Below are 19,674 nucleotides of genomic sequence, written 5' to 3' on the forward strand. Positions count from 1 at the left end.
CATTGAAATTGGAGAGAATTGAAGGCTCTCTGCTTTCAGGGCCCATCATGGCTGCTCATGGCCATAATGCTGTAGCCCTCCTAATAAAACACATCTGAGGAGAAAGTTTGTCTCAGCTTTCTTCCTGTGATCTTGTGCCATCTTTCAAGGAGTTAGGACAGTGTCCTGTTATTTAAAAACAGACACCAGTCCATGTGGGGCAGACCTAGACTGGGTGCAACCCAATATATACAAACAAGACTCAGTTATGACTTCCATTGTGTTCTGAGACCATTCTAGAAGAGCCATAAACAAACATCTGTTCACTCCAGATAGAATGGACAACAGACCACAAACACAATTTCACCCGGGTCTAACTTAGTATATCAGAGACTTTACCGGAGCTCAGGTGAGCGGGGCTACTTGCAGAAGCACAGATGACTCAAAGGCAACTGAAAAGCTACCTCGGCATGATTGACAGTTCATGAAAGCTGCATTCCTGAACCTCCCCACACAATTCCCTACACAAGCATATCAGGATCTCGTGGGGAAAGTCCCCCTCCCTATTAACTGCTTACTAGCTTTATGTAACCTTGATGAAGGTCCCTGTGACTCATAACTTCCAGTAGCTTCCTGAGTCTTGTGGAGGGACCTCTGTCCTCCCTCGGGGAAGGAATGTTTCCATTCACAGGAACTGACCAGACAACACACTTTCCTCATGTGGACATCCACCATCCATGCTAACCATACCCAGCCCATGGGGAAAGTTCAATAGGTTAACAAAAGAAGCTTTGCTGTGGAAAGTTGAGGGGAGGATTTTCACTTTTCTCAAGCAAAACAAAGCCTCCTCTTCAAACCCTGCCCTAGTAACTCAACACTAGACTTCTTTCCCTCCCCTAAGTTCACCACCGTGTGAATTCAAATAAGAAATCTGAGAAACGCCAGAATAAATGTTTTGGCAAGAACATTTTTATATCATGGCTTTCTTTTCAGTCAAAAGAGATGCCTGCTCTGTTGTCTCCAGCCCCTCCTCACAGAGTCTTCATTATCTGTGACAAAGTGGACAATAAGTTGGACAGATGCAGCATTTGGAGGCCGAGTTCTGCACAGCCCTTTCGTTCTGGAAACAGCATGTGGCTCCATGACTTTCGGGCCGCTTGGAGAATCTGCGGCTGTGTATGTGGCTGGCTGCTTGGCTGGCTCCACAGCTGGAGGGCTGCATCCCGAGTCACACTTGGCAGAAGCACAGCTATGCAGCATCTGGCTCCATCCTTCCCCTTATGTCCTGTCCCATCACTCAAGGTGGATCCCAGAGAGTTCAGAGAAAGATTCTGGTGGGGACAGGACGGTGCTGACATTGTTCTGTAGCTCATGATAGCCACAGAGACTGAGCTCTGGCCTGCAGCAGCCAGGCTGTCACCATGCTATGGTTTGGAGGAGTTAATGCCTCACATCAGACAGTGTAGGGAAATAAGTATGTGATAAACGGGGGCAGGGAAGAAAACTTTTTTGAAAGCTGGGTCTTTTCTGTCAGTGAGCAGGGGGGGGGCGGGAGGAGGTAGGAGATGTCACTCTGTAAATATGTTTCTCTTATTGGTTAATGAATAAAACACTGTTGGCCAATAGGAAAGCAAGATAGGCGGGATAGGAGACTAGGAAGAGAGGGGAAGACGAGGGAGGAGTTTCAAGATGGAAGACGGAGAGAGAGTAGAACGCCGGGCCCTCTCTCTGGTAAGATAAGACCACATAGAAATACTTCAATTAATAGAAATGGGTTAATATTGAAGGCAGAGCTAGCCGATAAGAAACTAGTGACTGGCCTACAGCTTTATATCAAATACAGCATCTCTGTGTGTTATTTGGGGCTGGTACGGCAGTGGGACCAGACCGGCAGGGAAAATCAACTCGTAAGGAGAAGGAAGGAAGAAACATAAAGGGCCTTTAAAAGGGAACAGCAGTGCCAAGCATGGTGGCGCACGCCTTTAGTCTCAGCACTCCAGAGGCAGAGGCAGGCAGATCTCTGTGAGTTCAAGGCCAGTCTGGTCTATATAGCGAGTTGTAGAATAGCCGGGGCTACACAGAGAAATCCTGTCTCAAAAAAACAAAAAAAGCAAAACAAAAACTGAGAGCAATACCCAGTGGATTAGAGAAAACCTTTGGCTTTGAGCTGGGAGGGCTCAGGTCTGGTAACCCTTTGAATAATGCTTACATTTTCTACATTTTATATTCTCATTAGAGAATCTTGAAAAGTTTCAAATCCTATAAAGGACCCTAAGACAGAAAGTGTTCCTTGAGCCACAAATGTATTTATTGCCATGGACAGACAGATAGGGACTCTGGGGAGAATTCAAACCCCAGCCTCAGCAACCCACAGTGTGATGAGGGTTCTCCTCTCTCCAGGCAGCAGAGTCTGTACCCCAGTGCTGATGGAGTGGAGAGAGGAGGATGTTAGGGACTTGCTAACCACCTAGTCAAGCCAAACTGAGAAGGTTCAGATTCGGAGAGAGACTCTGCTCAGAAATGAAGGAAACAGCAACTGAGGAAGACCTGACTCTCACCTCTGAATTCTATGTGTGTGTGCATGTGTCTGCATGCACACCCACAGCTATACATGTACACATGAGCATGCACATACCACACACAGGCATGTGCACACGCACCCCATAGCACCTTATCCTCCCCTCCCGGACGGATCAGCATCTGTGGCTCACATGTCCAATAAAGAGTGAGGAGACTCACTGGTTAAAGAGAAGTTACATAACTGACTAGCAGAGATAGGGTGATCTCTGGCTCTTTCTACTAAACCAAAATGTATTTTATCCAATTTATCAGCAATAACAGACAACATTAGCAATGCCCTTATAACAGGACATTCAATCACTTTTAATCTGCTCAGCAACTACATTAATAGCTCTGTCATACGGGTCACAAAATGAACATTAAACAACTTAACGAAGGTCTCATCAAGCTGAGTGTGGTGGTGCATCCCTGCAATCCTTATACTCAGGAGGCAGAGACAGAAGGATCGCTTCCTGCCTAGCCTACATAGTGAGTTCCAACCCAGCCAGGCCTACACAATACAATCCTGTCTCAAAACACAGAATAAAAAAGGTGGGGTTAGGGGAGGAGAGAAGGAAAGAGAAGAAAAGCCTATTGTCTGGACCCACAGTTGTATTTCTAACCACCAAACTAAATAAATAGATGGGCAGATGGATTGATGTTTGGACGAACATATGAACACATAGTGGACCCATTTGCTGGATTTTAGCTTCCAGATGCACTGACAAATGTCACATTTAATATTTTAAGAACACACGGAAGTGCATTAGGAACAATGTGCCTAGCTGTATGGATTTGAACCAACAACGTCACGTTCCACGGCCTCCTTCCTGCTCCTCTAGAGCCGCTTCACTATAATTGTGAAGGGAAGTAACACACTATGGTGCTGTGTAGGAATGGCCAGATGTGATTATGAGATAAAATAACAAGTTCTACGTCTCCAAGAAGTTGGTCAAATATCAGGTATCCCTCCATCCAGCTTCAGTTATTGCGATAATTAGGATAGTCTCTGCCATCATAGAATTTGCGGTCTAGAGGAAAAGCCTGTGGTTAAATGGTTGCATGAGCATACGTTCAACTCTACACTGTTTGGAAGGAGTGTCCACAGCCCCAGGAAAGGAAGCAGCATGGATCAGAACATCATCTAAAAGTTGCCCATATTTCCATGGCCTCATCTCTGCAGCTTCACAGTCTAGCTTCTTCCTTCATTGTTTCTCTACTCAAGCATCAAGCTAACATTACGAATATCCCATCTTCTAAAGCTTATAACCCCCTGGCCCCCTGTTTAATGTGACAACTGTCTTAGCTTCCTAATGCTGCTGAGACAAATGACCACAGGTTGGTGCCTTAAAACCAATGTGTCATTGGTACAGTTCTGAAAAACGGGTATACTATTGAGCTAACATCAGGATGTCGGCATAGCTGTTTCCCTTCAGAGGGCTCTAGAAAAGAGTGGGTTTGCTTGCCTTTTCCAGCTTCTGGAAGATATCCAATCCCACGGTGTGTGACAGTCTCCCAGAAAATGTATCGCTCTCATCTCTACTCTCATGACCACTTCTCAAACTTACCTCCCTGACTTACAAGGATTCCTATAAATATTCCTTCCTCCCAGGTACTCGAAGATAATCTTCAACCCTCTAAATCCATTACCTAATTGTGTCTGTAGGAGAATCTCCCTTGAGGACCAACGAGATGGCTCAGCAGCTTGTCAGACACCTGAGTCTGGTCCTCACGCAAAAAGCCATATGTGGTGGCTTGCATCTATAATTGCAGCTCTTCCAAGGTGAGATGTAGGTGGACACAGAAGAAATCCCACTGAAGCCTGTGGGCTAGTTAGCCCCGAGTAGGAAACATGCAAGAAAGACCCTGACTCCAGGTAGAAGCAGAGAAGTGGCTTGAGACAGTTCTCTGATGTCCACACAAACTCTATGACACATGAACACCTGTATATATATACACACACACACAGACACACACAATAATAATAATAATAATAATAATAATAATAATAATAAATACTTTAAATCTCTCTTGGAAAACATGACAGGGATGCAAATGTGATCTAATACATCTATAAAAATGTCATAAGGAAACCCATTAGTATGTATAATTAATAAAGCTAATAAAAACATTTTAAAATCTTTTTTTACCTATATAGTAGCACAGTCACAGGTTTAGGTTATTGGGATGTGGTTATGTTTGAGACTATTAACAGCCTGTCACAGTACACTCATTTTATCTCCTTTGCCCAGATGTAGAGAACAAAAACCTATTCCCATCACCCTTTTACCTATTGTGTCCCTTCTCATTCTTTCCCTCGTAATAAAGCCATGTCATGATTCCAGGAACACACTGGCCAAACAGGAAGAAGGAAACATCTTGGGTCAACTCCTGAATCATGACTTTTCCATTGGACCATTCTCTCTGTGTGTCTGCCTCTGTGTCTGTCTGTCTGTCTGTGTGTATGTCTGTCTGTGTGTATGTCTCTCTGTCTCTCTCTATCTCTCTGTATCTTTCTCCATCTCTGCCTCCCTCTCTCCTCAGTCCCTCCCCTCAAAGCCTTTGTCTTGGATTTGACTTCCCAACAATCAAAACAACACATTTCCTGCTTCAGACTGTGCCTGCAGAACAATAGAAAGGCTGTCACTTTTTCCAGGTAGGATTCATAAAGGGAAAAGTTGCACTGAACTGAACCATTTATTTGCTTGGTACAGGCTTCGAGAAGGTCAATTCAAAGTCTTAAGTTAAAAGTTAGCATTATTCCCCACAGAAGACTACCCTAACAAAGTACAGATGGGATTAACTGTGAAGAGACTGAAGAGAAGAAACTCATCTAAACCTTCAAAGAAGAATTTACAAATTATCTTGCATCCATGGTGTTTTTCTCCAAGCAGCCTTTAAATGATGCCATGCATATACCAAGTGACTCGGAAGTAGAACAGTGATAACAGGCAGGTTTAATAAGTTCACAATAGAGTTGCTTGATATCTGCTTCTATTTAGAGTTATTTGACTAAAACAATCACAGAGCTTTGTGGTGCCGTCTGCTTTCTCTGTGGTTTTCTAATTGTCTCCTATAAATTACACTACTAAATAGCCTAAAAAGCTATTAAAAGTAGGGTTTACTGATCAAATCATATGAACTTTTAAAAAGGCATATGAATCAGTGGTTATGAATTCTTCTTGCAGAAGATCTAAGTTGGGTTCCCAGCATCCACACAGTGACTCACAACTGTCTGTAACTCCAATTCCAGGAGATCTAACACCCTCTTCTGGACTCCCCAGGCTACCAACATAACATAACATACATACATATATCAGACACTGACATATGCATAGACAAAAAATACAAATAAATCTGTTGAAAGTTAATGGCAATAGTAAGCAAAATATTTTTTGTTCTGTGGCTTGAACAGCATGTTCTCACACAAACTTTAGACCCATAAAGTGTTTTGGACACTTGTTTGGAGTTTTTATGCTCAAAACCACCCGTGAGGGTCCACACAGCATCAGTAGCAAATTCAAGATTACTTGCCGTCTCCCTTTTGCCTTCGCCCGGGCCCCCTAGTTACTAGAAAGCTCTTCCCAGATCTCCACAGAATTCCTTCATGTGGCTGGAACTCAGATCAAATTTCATTTCCTTTTTCCCCCCATCTATTTATTTATTTATTTTATATGTATGTATGGGCGTTTTTCCTGTGTGCTGGTATACTACATGCATACAGGGCTCAATGTATCCAGAAGAGGGCGCAGATCCCCTGAAACAGGATTTAATGTAGGCATACACACACTAAATAAGTAAAAAATAAATAAATAAATTCAACTTTTAGATTGAAAATGATTTATAATTGATTTTAAGCACAATGCATTCAAGGCTTAAGAAAAAGGATGTCTAATACCAACATTAATTAAAGTACATTCAGTCACCCAAACATTCAGCCTACCACATGTCTAAGAGATTATTCTTGTTAGCAGTGCATATTTTTGAAAGGCCCGATCTCAAATCTTGGCCAAAGGAGGTGATGTTCCAGTTTTGATGTCACTATTCAATGTTTTAATTGGTTAATACTAAGTGAAAGATTGGTTTTTACCAGATCAGGTGGGCTATGAAGAATATCAAAACATACTCTTTCTCTATGTGGTCCCCATCCCACTCCCTCAAGGGTCAATCGTTGACTGTTTCTAAAAAAGAACACTCGTTTAAGTATTAAATGACTAGAAATACAGGAATAAGCAGACACTTTCTATGAGAGAGAATGAAGCCCAGATTCCTTGTTTACCAGACACAACTAAGACACAAGTTGTGTGCAGACACCTCCTTTAAACATTGTATAAAAGAAAGTCTTTCTGAAATCTCATGGAGGGGGGTGTTGTTAAACTTGCTGTGGGCTTTGAACAGATGTGGAAAAGACAAAATGTTACCCAAAGTTACCAGAATAAAAAAAAAAAAAAAGTCACGTAACCGTTAGATGTTTCCACTTATAATATTTATGCACATTATTTTTTACCATATTCTATATATGTATACTTTTCTTGTATTCAAGACATTTTGTATATTGATACAATTTGGGATATTTATCTTGCTGCCCTTTATAGTTCTACCTCTTGTTTTGACACTTATACTCTACCTCTATTTTAGGGATTTACATGTATGTATATGTAAATAGTTATATTGTTTAAGTATTTGTTCCTGCTTTACTCAGGAAAGTTTTAATCAGTCTTTTAGCTAAGTTCCCGAGTATTACAGATTATCTTCACTCAGATTTCCTGTACCTATGAGATTAGTCAGATATAGATGCTTAATCTTCAATCACTTCATAGACATGCACAACATGACATTTAAATGTTTTAATATTAGTACTCCATTGACATGAGACACTGTTGCTCCTGACAGCACCGTGCACTTTCCCGAAAATATGTTGGACACTGTTGTTGCTCCTGCTGGAGTTCAATCTCGCCTCAGCTAATGGCCTGTTGGGCATAGAATTGCCCCCACCTTGACCACTGATTTGGACATGCAGTCCTATGTGCTTGCAGGAGACAAATATAAAAGACTGCTTGACCTTGCCAAGTCAGGGTAAGACGGCCATTCTATTTCCCTGCTGTTGTTGTGGTCTGTCAAGTTCTCTTGGCCTTAGCCAAATCTGGGTGTACCAACGTCGCTGTGAGACCTAGGGTGACTGTTCAGGTGGCTTGCTGTTTCTGTCCTTGCTGCACCTTTTGGAAGTTGTCCATCCGCATTTCCTGTCTACTCTAGTATTGTTATTTTCCTTCTCAGGTCTTGATGAGGTTGAAGATTAAACTATCACAACTATTATTCTCTCTTCCTAGTTAGATATATTAGGTACTAGACTTACGTTTTCCAGCTTAGGACAACTCTATTGTAAACTCCATTATGCCCTCACCCTAGGACTAGATATGTAGGTCATTTTGTTCTCGATTTTCCTTTTCTTAGAGCACACTTGTTATTCACTGTTTTGTATATAGTTTTGTATTAAGCCTAAATCTTTTCTTTAGACTAAAAGGGGAATTGTAGTGAGGTAGTCCTTCTGTAGCACTGACCACGCCCATTGGGGGGTGGAGCGATGGGCGGAGGTGACCTGAGGAAGGAGGTCGGAGGGGGCCAGGAAGGCCCGCTTTTTTTCTGGCGTGACTCGGACAAGAGAGGATCGGGTTGAATTTCCTGGTGTTCATCTGTCTAGGTTGTAAGTTATTTCTCCCTGAATAAACATCTATTCGGCCTATTTGTTTATCCTGATCCTTATTTACCGCAATACATCACCAATAGTCAAGGTGGTATCCCTGACCTCCTGACATTGCACACTGGGATCACACAGCTCAGTGAACACTGTCACCAAAAATACATAATCTAAATCTAATAACATCATACATTGTGACAAAACATCAAAGGACCTACAGTAAAGGGACTGAGACGAAGCTCTGACCTGTCTTGTCCACAGTTTTAAGTCAAAGTTTTTAATGTCCTCTAATGATCCTCTGTTGTAACTTCTTTTTGCCTCTTATTTTATGTGGGTCATCTCTCTTCTTTTAGTTAGTTTGGCTAGGGACTCATCAATCTTACTCACCTCTGGAGAGCATCAGCTTGTTTGATTGATTCTACCTGCTGACCTTTTAGTCTCTCCCTTTTCATTAATTTCTGTCCTGATAGTATTTCTTGCCACCTGCTAGTTTGGGCTTTGTCTTGATCTCATGTTTCTAAGACCTTGAGGTGCATAATTAGGTTATTTATTTCAAGTCATTCTGATTTTCTTCTTCTTTTTTTTTAAATATAAGCACTCATAGCTTTTTTAAAAAATATAAGCAATCCCCTTTAAGCTGTGATTTCATTTTCATTTGATACTAGGAATTTTTAAACTTTCTCACTGATGTTTTCAATAACTCACTGTTCGTTCCAGAGCTCATCTCACTCAACCTCCAAAAGTGACAATGTCTTAAAAGACATATAAAAAGTAAATAACATTGCAATTTAAGGGAGCTTTAAGGGAAAAGTGGGGAACAAAATACACTGTTTATTCCCAGTAAAGATCCTCTATGAAGAAGGTAATGGTTTCTAAGAAACCTAGATGTGGGCATGTGATAAAATGGTGCTACAAAAATAAAATAATCAGCCTGGGAGATGGCTCAATCAGTAGAGTGCTTCAAAGGCATGAAGAACCATGTTCAGATCCCCAGAACCCATGTGTTGTGGAATAATCTTTCTGTACACTGAATATTTGTCACTCAGATTGTTTTAATAAAAAGCTGACTGGCCAATAGGAAGGAGGAGGGCAGAGTCAGAAGAGTCACCAGACAGACTCAGAGCAAGTTGGACAAACAAAATAGGATAGAGGTAAAAGGCCACGGGGCAAAAAAGGATATTAATAGAAGTGGGTTAATTTAAGTTGCAAGAGCTAGTTAGTAATAAGCCTGAGCTATCAGTTGAGCATATGTAAGCAATATTTGTAATTAATATAAACCCCTGTGTGCTTACTTGGGACTGGCAGCCAGAAAAGAAAATCTGCCTACACCCATGTAAAAGGCCAGGCACATACCTGAAATCCCAAGCATGGGGAGGCAGAGATGGGTGATCCCTGAAGCTTCTGGCCCATCCTAGTCAAACTGGTGAGCTTCAGAAATAAACTAGAGACCTTGTTTCCAAAAATAAGGTAGACAGTGGCTAGGAAAAACACCCAACATCAACCTCTGGCTCCATATGCATGTGCACCCAGCCATCAAAAATAAAGTGGTTCCTAAATTTAATAAACATAATGTGGTTATAAGAAAATATTCATTTCGGGAAGCTCCTGTTTATGTACACAAAAGTCAGGCAACATGATGACTCTATTTTCAAGAGGTTTAGGAAGCCAAGCATGTTGGCACACACCTACAATCCCAACACCAAAGACACAAAGGCAGAAGCATCTTGTGTTTGCTGCTAGCCTGAGCTACATAATCATTTCAAGGCCATCTTGGGCCAAGACCCTGTCTCAAAAAAATAAAAATATTTTCAGGTAGATATGAAAAGGGGTAGTTTAGTAATTCATGCATGGCAAAATGTTAGTTAATAAATCTGAGTGCCAATTTCACAGAAGCTATGATGTTTTAGCAGTTCTACACTAAGTTTAAAGTTGTTTTAAACATCAAAGTGTTTAAACTTAATGAGATTTTTAAATCCTGAAATATAAGAAGAGTTATTGTTCATTCTCAAACATACTACCCTGGCTAATAGAGTTGCTAAATTATATAATAAGGGGAAATATATTTATCTCTTAACAATTATGCAGACAATAATAACAATTCATTAAGTAGATAGTTAAAGTGTCCATGTGCTGGTTTGAAACGGATTCTTTTCAGAGTATTCTTCTGTAGCAGTGGACTGGAAGTAGCTGAAAAGTAGCGGTATTTAGAGTGAACACCATCAGCACCCTCGGGTGAAGAGAGCTGAACTCTGAATACCACAACTCTAAACAGCCATCACAGTTCCTAGGCTGCTGTCATTAACATCCTAAACACAGCCTCAGAGAAGCCACCAGTTCCCAGGTGGGCATCTCAGGCCACACCTCTCTCCTGAGGGGCAGATCCACAAGGCCACAGTCATCTGTGAGACTCTGTGCCTAGCAGACATCTGTTCCTGCACCTGTTCTTGCTCAACTACTGACATTCCTCCTCCAAATCAATCTTTCTCTGTTTTGACGATTCTAACCCATCCCAGGAGATCCCAGCAGGAACACGGTGAGCAGCTCTGCATCCTCTGTCTTCCTCCCACCCACATCCCTTGAGTTGTCAAGACTCTCATTCTAAAGCAGCAGTTCTCAACCTGGGGCTCACATATCAGACACTCATGTTACAGTTCATCACTAACAAAAGTAGCTATGAAGCAGCAGGGAAATAGTTTTATGGTTGGGGATCACCACAACTTGAGGAACTGCATTAAGGAGTCACAGCATTGGGAAGATTGAGAACTACTGCTGAAATAACACTACAATCTGCTCATCTCTCATTTCCACCTAAGAGGCAGGCCAGGAATCAATCCGTGCTTAAATGCATACATGCTCTCTCACGTTCTCGCCTCATGCTCTGTGACCGTAAACAAGTTACTTTGCTTCCATGGGCCTCACTGACTTCATCTGTAAAGCTGGGACCAATCGTGATCCCCAGTTCCAGGATTCTTACGTACGTCCTCAGTCAGGACATGTTCCTGCTGCCTTTACCACTGTTTCATTCCAGCCACCATCTGGCAATCAGAGGTTAAGAGCACTGGTTACTCTTCCAAGGGTCCTGAGTTCAATTCTCAGCAACCACAAGGTGGCTCACAGCCATCTTTAATTGGCTCTGGTGCCCTCTTCTGGTGTTGAAGCAGACATGTAAACAGAGCATTGTAAACCCAATATTTATTGTAAACACAATAGAAAAAAAAACACAATATTTATTGTAAACACAATAAAAAAAAAAAAACTTTTCCTGGGCACCTTATGCCTACATTTGTGCCTCCCTAACCTACTGCTAACTCATCTAAATACTAGTCAATCTTACAAATGACTAGTAGAAGCATGCAACTCCCATGTTTATCAGTGTTTATCAGAGCTTTCCCATTTCCAAATAAAATCCAACTTTATGTCAAAGCCAGCATTCCTCGGCTTGACTGATTCTAGTATTTCTCCAACTCCTGATAACGACAAGTAGTCAGTTACCACAATGTGACCATTTAAGGCTTTAAAAAGGCAAACCTAAGGTTATCCCAAGAAGTAAAAATCCTGTTTGAAAATAAAAATGGTATTAGATATAGGTGAATGAGAACTGGGATATTCACCAAGGCATTCGGCACCAGGTAAACTGATAACATCCAAACACATGTGGTTTATTTTCTTTTTTGAATAATCTATAAAATCTCAAATCACAATGGCAGATGGATCATTAGGAATAACAATCTGGGTAAATCTTTCAGAGGGCTCACAATTTAATAGACTAGAGGACTCAAAACTTCTAGTGTAGCTTTCAGTAAAGATTGTCCTCGAACACTCTCAGGCTCTCAGTTAAAGAGATCCACACATCCACGCTGCAAGGTGAACAAGAATCAATTCCCTGTCCGATCTGGAAGACCTTGTTCTGAATCTGTTGTATTTATATGTGAACAAATACATGTTATCCATGCCATTTATATGTTATCAAATCATTCATATGCCATCAATGTCATAGGTGTTATAAATATCATTTATATGCTATCAATGTTATTTATTTATATGTCACTAATAACCATTTTGAGTCATGAGAACAACAGCATCATTTGCTCAGGGAAGTGAATAAACGTCACATTCTTAGCAGCGGAGCCCTTTCAGGGTCAATCAGTCTTTGTGACACTCTTCTTAGCTTCCACAAGGCAGCTTTCAACACCAGACCAGACTGCTGGGGGTTCTCAAACCACAGGGATGCAGCACCTGAGCAAACCGCTCGAAAGCACATTTTGGTGACACAGCACAGTCATGTCCAGGTCATTGTGGAGACCTACTCCATCTCTTTCCTCACTAAAACAATTTGCCAGTCTCTGCATCTTTAGTTTTTCTTTTTACTAGACTATCCCAATAACTTTAAAACCGTGCTATTATCCTTTCCTTCAAACAAAACTCTCCACTCTCTCTGATACCTCCCTAACCCTTTCTAATCAAGTTCATGCCACAAGCCAGTCAATTCTGCGAACACCACTGTTGTCAAAGCACCATGTTACAAAACCCAATGGCCAGCCTCAGGCCACCATATTCTGAAACATCAGCAGTGATGTTTTATTTATACAGGGTATTATCTGATATTTTGATACATAGACACATTTTGTTCAAATCAGGGTGAATGGGGCTATCTCTTCAAATATATATCAGTCATTTGTGGTGATAGCATTCAAAATTCTTCTAGGTTTTTTTTTTAATGCTATTGATAAAGAATAAAAGTTTAAGCCCAGCATAATAGTGCATGCTTTAAAATCTCAAAACTTGGTAAGCAGAAGCAGGAGGATCACCAAAAGTTCAGGGCCTATCTGGTCTACATAGTAAATTCTAGACAAGCCAAGGCTGCATAGCAAGACCCAATCTCAAAAGGGAAAAAAAAAATGGGGGAATGTTTCTTTGGCTAAGGGTTCTTAAGACCAGTGTGAACATCTGTTCAACATCTGGTGGAGGCCTTCTTGCTGTTTTGTAACAAGATGGAAGGCATCATATGGAGACCAAGCAAGCATTATCCCCAGTTCTTCTTTTAGTTCTGAAAAAAACAAAAGCATCACGGCCCACACCCTCATGACATTATGTACCGCTGACTACCTCCCAAAGCCCTGTCTGCAAACACCATTAACATGAGATTTGTAAGGAAGTACTGAAACACAGCAACAGCTGGCCTGCAGGGCACCTCTCTCTTGGGTTCCTCACAGCTCTTCAGTCTGCTTGGTTCCTCTCAATTGACACGGTTTTTCCATCCTCTGGGGTTGTAGTTAGCACCTACTCTTACTGGCCTAAAGATAACGCCTCCACACACAGAACTTGATCATTCCCGCCAATCTCCATTCACAACCTCAGTTCATGGAGCTACTGTCTTCCCAGTTGCTCAGGGCAAAATCTGGAGAAACCCTCCTCCGTTCCTCTTATTTTCTCAAAACCTGCATCAATTCTCCCATCTGCCCCACAACTAACATCCGTAAGAGCTCTCTACAACCACTTCCTGCATTCTCCGTCTAATCCCAACTACCCTGGTTCTCACCTGGATTATTGTAATGTCTTTCCTTACTCTCACTCCCCCATTCTCTTCACAGCTGCTAGAGTAACACATCCAGTCATGCCACTCCTGCGCTCCTGCCCTTTGGGAGCTCCTGATCATCTCAGCCCAAAGGAACTTCACTCCCTCTAGTGTACTGTCCCTTTCCCAGAGTGTCCTGCTGCAATGGAGTTCAAACCTTTCAGGGATGTTGTCAAATGAGGGCCTTGGCATTGGTGACCCCTCTGCTTGGAGCATCTTCCCAAAGTATGGTCTATATCCTTACTAAACTTTAAATTTAAAGGTCCCTCTTCTTTCTGTGCCAGTTACCACTATCTTGCTTTTGGCTTTCTTATTTGACTATAGCTCCCATAGGGAGCTCCTTTTTTATGCATTTGCTATGTTTGTTACCTGTCTACCTCCTTGCTCCCTGTACAGTTTAAGCTCCACAAGTTCAGTGATAATTCTCATCTGATTTGTTCACTCCAATATTCTACAGTAGGTGCTCAATGAATGTCTGTTGTGGAAATCAATAAATCCATAGTAAACCATTCCTAGGCATTTCCTAAACTGTGGTGGCTTGAATGAAAATGGTCCCCAAAGGTTCATGTGTTTGAATACTTGGTCCCTAGCTGGTACAACTGTTTAGGAGGGATTAGGAGATGTGGCACTGGGGAGGACCTTTGAGGTTTCAAAAGTCCTCTCTCTCTCTCTCTCTCTCTCTCTCTCTCTCTCTCTCTCTCGCTCGCTCGCTCGCTCGCTCGCTTTCTCTCTTTCCCTTGTGCTTGTGGATCGAAATGGTGTAAGGTCTCAGCTCCTTCTCCAGCAACACACCTGCCTGCCTGCTTCCATGCTCCCTACCATGATGGTCATGGACTCTCTGAAATTTTAAGCCCCGAATAAACTCTTTCTTGTCTATATTGCCTTGGTTGTCTTTTCAGCAATAGGAAAGTAACTACAATATCAACCCAATTCTATATGTTTCAAATAACTGATTATCAATAATGGGGTTTGCAAGAACAAATACATAAAGTCTAAAAATCCAGACTTGAGTCTTTGCCCCATAGCTAAACCTTGCAGCTATGTGACTTTGTGCCCGAGCTTCTGTTTCCATTTAAGAACAAAGGAAAGTCACAATGTGTATCTCTCTGTCATTGAAAAGATTTATTCTACCATTTGTGATGACTATCTCTGGCTATCAACTTTACTACCTCTGGAATTAACTAAAACTCATGCAGCTGAGCTTTACCTGTGACAGATCATTCTCCACTGGATCTTTTGAGGCGGGTGGCAGCCTGTGTAAAGGACATGGGAGAAGGAAGCCTTCACTTTTTACCCGCTTTTTGCCCTCACTCTCTTCCACCGGTATTATAGCCTACTTCTTCAGGATTCTTTAGCGAACCCTTGACTGTTGCCCCTTACAGGCTGTGTAAGTGAGCTCCTCTTCCTTCTACTTTTTCTCCTTGATCACAGGAAACAAACTCCTCCCTCTGCCTGATAAAGACTGTACAAGGATGGTGAAGGATTTTTGCTAGGTCAAGTGGGATTCATCAGCCAGGTCCAGATTTCAAAAACCAGAACAATAGTACCTATAAATCTTAAAGAGGAGGGAGGTAGTAGCTGAGCATAACCTACCATGTTATATGTAAATGTTCACCCACTTCCTCATAGAGCATCCTTCCAGTCCTTCTATTGCCTAGTCTCCCCTAGCATGGCTGAGCAGAGCTGTGTGTCATGCTTCGATGTCAATCAAGGAAAAATTTGAGGTTAAGAAAAGCTTAAAGAAAGGCACGGAAAAAAAAATCTGTATTTCTACAAGAGTTTATCAGACCACTTGAGCTGTCACTTCATTTTATAGAGTCTGCCTATTTCAGTTTGTCCAGACCACTGAAGGTTAGCTAATCGGGTTCCACAAATCCCATGTCCTCAATGGGATTTTGAAAGGCCACATTTACTACAAGAAAGCTTTTCCCAAGACATCCTGAGGATTCAAACACTTTTTTAAAAGGCTCTCCAGTCCAAATTTTAAGCTGAAGCATTATAGCAATCCTATTGGTGTAAGAAATAAGTACCTGAGATAGATGTTGACCTTGTAAGTGGATGTAACTATTCTCCTAGGATTCCACATCTTGGAGTTAGCCAGGTAGCAGTGTCTCTTATGTTTTCATGGTGTAAGTAATATAAAATCTTAATCATTTTAAGTACATCTCATGTCCAAAATATATTTTGGAGGAGTGGAGAGAGTGGACAAATGTTTAGGTCTCCTACTCCACTCCTCACCAAAGGTACCAAAGACATTCAATTTACCTGAGAGTAAAACCTTTATGTCCAAAATACAAGATAATAAACATTTCTCTTTTCATTTTATTTTACTTTATTATTTCTTTTTATTTTACATGTCAACCCCAGTTCCCTCTCCCTCCCTCCCTCCCTCTTACCCTCTCTGCCCCCTCACATGCACCCTGACCACCCTCCCCTCCCATCCCCCCACCCCAATTCCACATGTAGGGCAATGCCATCCAGGTGGGGTCATGTAGATCTGTCAAGTCATTTGAAGTAGGGACTAGGATTTCTCTCCTGTCTCTAGGTTAAGGGAGTATCCCTCCTTGGAGGATGTATCCACAAGGTCCTTTTGTGCACCAGGAATACATCCTGGCTCCACTGTCTGAGGTCCCTTAGACTGCTCAGTCCTCTGGCTGAGACCCATATCAGGGGGGACCCAAGTCAGTCCCATGCTGGATTCCCAGCTATCAGTCTGGGAGCCTGTTAGCTCCTTCTTGTTCAGGTCAGCTGTCTCTATGTGTTTCTGCAACCTGGTCTTGTCCTCTCCCTCTGCATCTGGATTCTAGTTCAACTCAGTGTTTAGATATGAGTGTTTGCTTCTGTTTCCAAAAGGTACTAGATGAGGGCTCCATGATGGTGGATAAGTTAGTTGTTGATCTCACTATCCGGGAAGGGCATTTATGGTAGCCTTTCCACGGTTGCTCAAATCTCAAATTGTTAGTTGGCGGCAGTCTTGTAGGTATCTAGACCTTTCTTTAGGTTCGGTTTTCTCTTCAAACCAATAATGGCTCCCTCTTTTATGTTTACTTTCTCTCTCTCTCTCTCTCTCTCTCTCTCTCTCTCTCTCTCTCTCTCTTCTGTCTTCTATTCCTACCCTGACTCAATCTTCCCAGTCGCACATGCTTTCCTCTCCTCCCCCTCTCTTTCTCCTACTTCTCTCTCCATTCACTGCCCCCCCACACTTCCCCTGAGCTCTGGGGGACTTGTCCCTTCCCTGTTCTGTGAGGGACTTTATATGAATCTCTTAGAAAACACCTTGTATACTAGTTCCTCTGGTGGTGTGAATTATAGGCTCGTGATCCTTTGCTCTAGGTCTAAAATCCATATATGAGCGAGTACATACCATGTTCCTCTTTTTGTGACTGGGTTACCTCATTCAGGATAGTTTCTTCAAGTGCCATCCACTTGCCTGCGAATTTCAAGATTCCATTATTTTTTTCTGCACAGTAGTATTCCATTGTGTAGATGTGTAGATTCTTCAGTTAAGGGGCATTTAGGTTGCTTCCAGGTTCTTGCTATTACAAATAATGCTGCTATGAACATAGTTGAGCACATGTCATTGTTGCATGGATGTGGATCATTTGGGTATATGCCTAAGACGGGGATTGCTGGGTCCTGTAGTAAACTAATTCCCATTTTCCTGAGGAACTGCCATACTGATCTCCAAAATGGCTGTATGAGTTTGCACTCCCACCAGCAGTGGAGGAGTGTTCCCATTTCTCCACGTCCTCTCCAGCATGAGTTGTCATTGGTGTTTCTAATTTTAGCCATTCTGGCAGGAGTAAAATGGTATCTCAAAGTGATAACAAACATTTCTATTATGTGCTAAATTTACCTGTTAGGAAAGGGAAAGCACAAGGTCACATGATCCCCACTCTACGAGTCAAATATCTGTAGCTGAAGACACAGTTATCCCATTCAAGACCCTAGGTCTCAGTCTTTTCTGGAGTATGTGCAAGGTCAGGGAAATGAGGGAGAAGTATGCGCATACTTAACTGCCATCCTTGGTTAAAGAGTAGTTGCATCAGCTACAGAAATGCACACAGCCAAGTGTACGGTGCAAATGCATTGGTCACCAGGACAGAGTCCTCAGCTCTACAGCTTTCACCTACATGAACTCAGTCTCTGTGTGGTAGTCGCCTGCCTGTAAAATGATGGCTGTGGGTGTGTCTCTCACAGAGCTTTGGCAAAGACTAGATATGCTAATGTGTGCAGTCCATGGCAGTATGTAATAGATCACTAGCCATTGCTGGGACAGTGATGACACCATCCCAGTGCTATCATCGAGACTATTTGTATTTTTAGTATTCACCCTCCTCTTATATAAAAAATCTAGAATTTTCTTCCTCTCTTCTGTCCCAGGGGTTAGTGGACAACACATTATCTTACACAGGGTAGAATTAAACACCCTCCTGCGGCAGGCTGAGGAAGTAAGACTTAACTCCACCGTGGTAGGATGCACGGACAATGGTGGCTCAACATGGCAAGGGACCACATGTAAAGCCTGTGGACTGAGCCAACCCAGAATCGGGAGACTAGGTCTTTGTAGCCTGGGTCATCCAAACTCAAGGCTGCCTTTTCCAGACTGTAAAACCCCACCATTGCAAGATTGTTTATAGCCCTGTACCAACAAATGTGTGTGCACACACTTAAACATAGCCATACACCCACATGCACACACACACACACACACACACACACACACACACACACACATACACACACACAGAGGAAGAGAGAGAATCATGTTGAAATTCAATCACCATGGCTATAGTTTTAAAAAGTGGGGATCCTTTGGAATGTGATTCAGTTAAAAGTAGATCCTTCATGAATATCTTTTCAAAGAGGTCTGAGAGATGGTTTGTCTGTACTGTCATGAGATGACACACAGAGGTTTCACCCAATTCTATCTGGCACTTAATCTGCTAACCCTCTGAACTTTAAAATCCCAGCCTCTAGAACTATGAGCAATGAATTTCTGTTGCTTAAAAATTACTAACTCCGCTTCCTCTTTCTAGCCAGCACCAAGTGATAGAGGGCATCTCTCTGGACAACTGGCATACGTGCTGCAAGAACAGGGGTAAGAGAAAGAAAGCCCTACCACAGGAAGCAGAAGTATGAGCTGGGGCGGCCTGTTGCCAACACTAACATTGGCCCTCGTCATACCACACACAGTCGGAGTTCAAGTAGGCACTAAGAAGTACAGTGCCCTAAGATTGGATGTTGGAAACTTTTCCTGGGGCTCTGAGTGCTGTACTCACAAAACAAGGATCACTGATGTTGTCTACAATGCATCCAATAGTGAGCTGGTCCACACCAAGACTGGTGAAGAATTGCACTGAGCTCGTTGACAGCACATGGTACTGACAGTGGTATGAGTCCTGCTAGGCACTGCCCCTGGGCCAAAAGGAGGGAGCCAAGCTGACTCCTGAGGAGGAAGAAATGTTAAACAAAAAACAAAGAAAATTCAAAAGAAATATGATGGAAGGGAAAAAACAAAAACAAACAAACAAAAAAAGATGCCAAAATCAGCCATCTTCTGGGGGAACAGCTCCATAGACCAGGCCAGTGTGGCAGAGCAGATGGCTGTGTGCTAGAAGTTCTACCTGAGGAAGACCAAAGCCCAGAAAGTCAAGTAAACCATCAGTCATAGCTCATGTAAGAAAGGTATTTATTGTTCTACAAAAAAAATTTACCAAGTCTAGGGTATTATGTTTTAGCTGACTGAATCAATGAAGACAATATCTTTTAACTTAACTAAGTCTGGGTCCAATTTTATTCCTTAGATTTTTTTAATGTACTCATGACAATGTTCTGTTATTAATATTTTTATTGAGGAGCA

General features: G+C 42.1%; 1 pseudogene; it reads left to right on the top strand.

Moving 5' to 3' along the window:
• The window catches only part of LOC127230759 (40S ribosomal protein S8-like), a 98,507-nt pseudogene extending 79,036 nt beyond the window's left edge, over positions 1 to 19,471 (top strand).
• Positions 19,472 to 19,674: the final 203 nt, after the last annotated feature.

The sequence above is a fragment of the Phodopus roborovskii genome, unplaced genomic scaffold, assembly GCF_943737965.1.
Source record: "Phodopus roborovskii unplaced genomic scaffold, PHOROB, whole genome shotgun sequence".
NCBI classification, from domain to species: domain Eukaryota; kingdom Metazoa; phylum Chordata; class Mammalia; order Rodentia; family Cricetidae; genus Phodopus; species Phodopus roborovskii.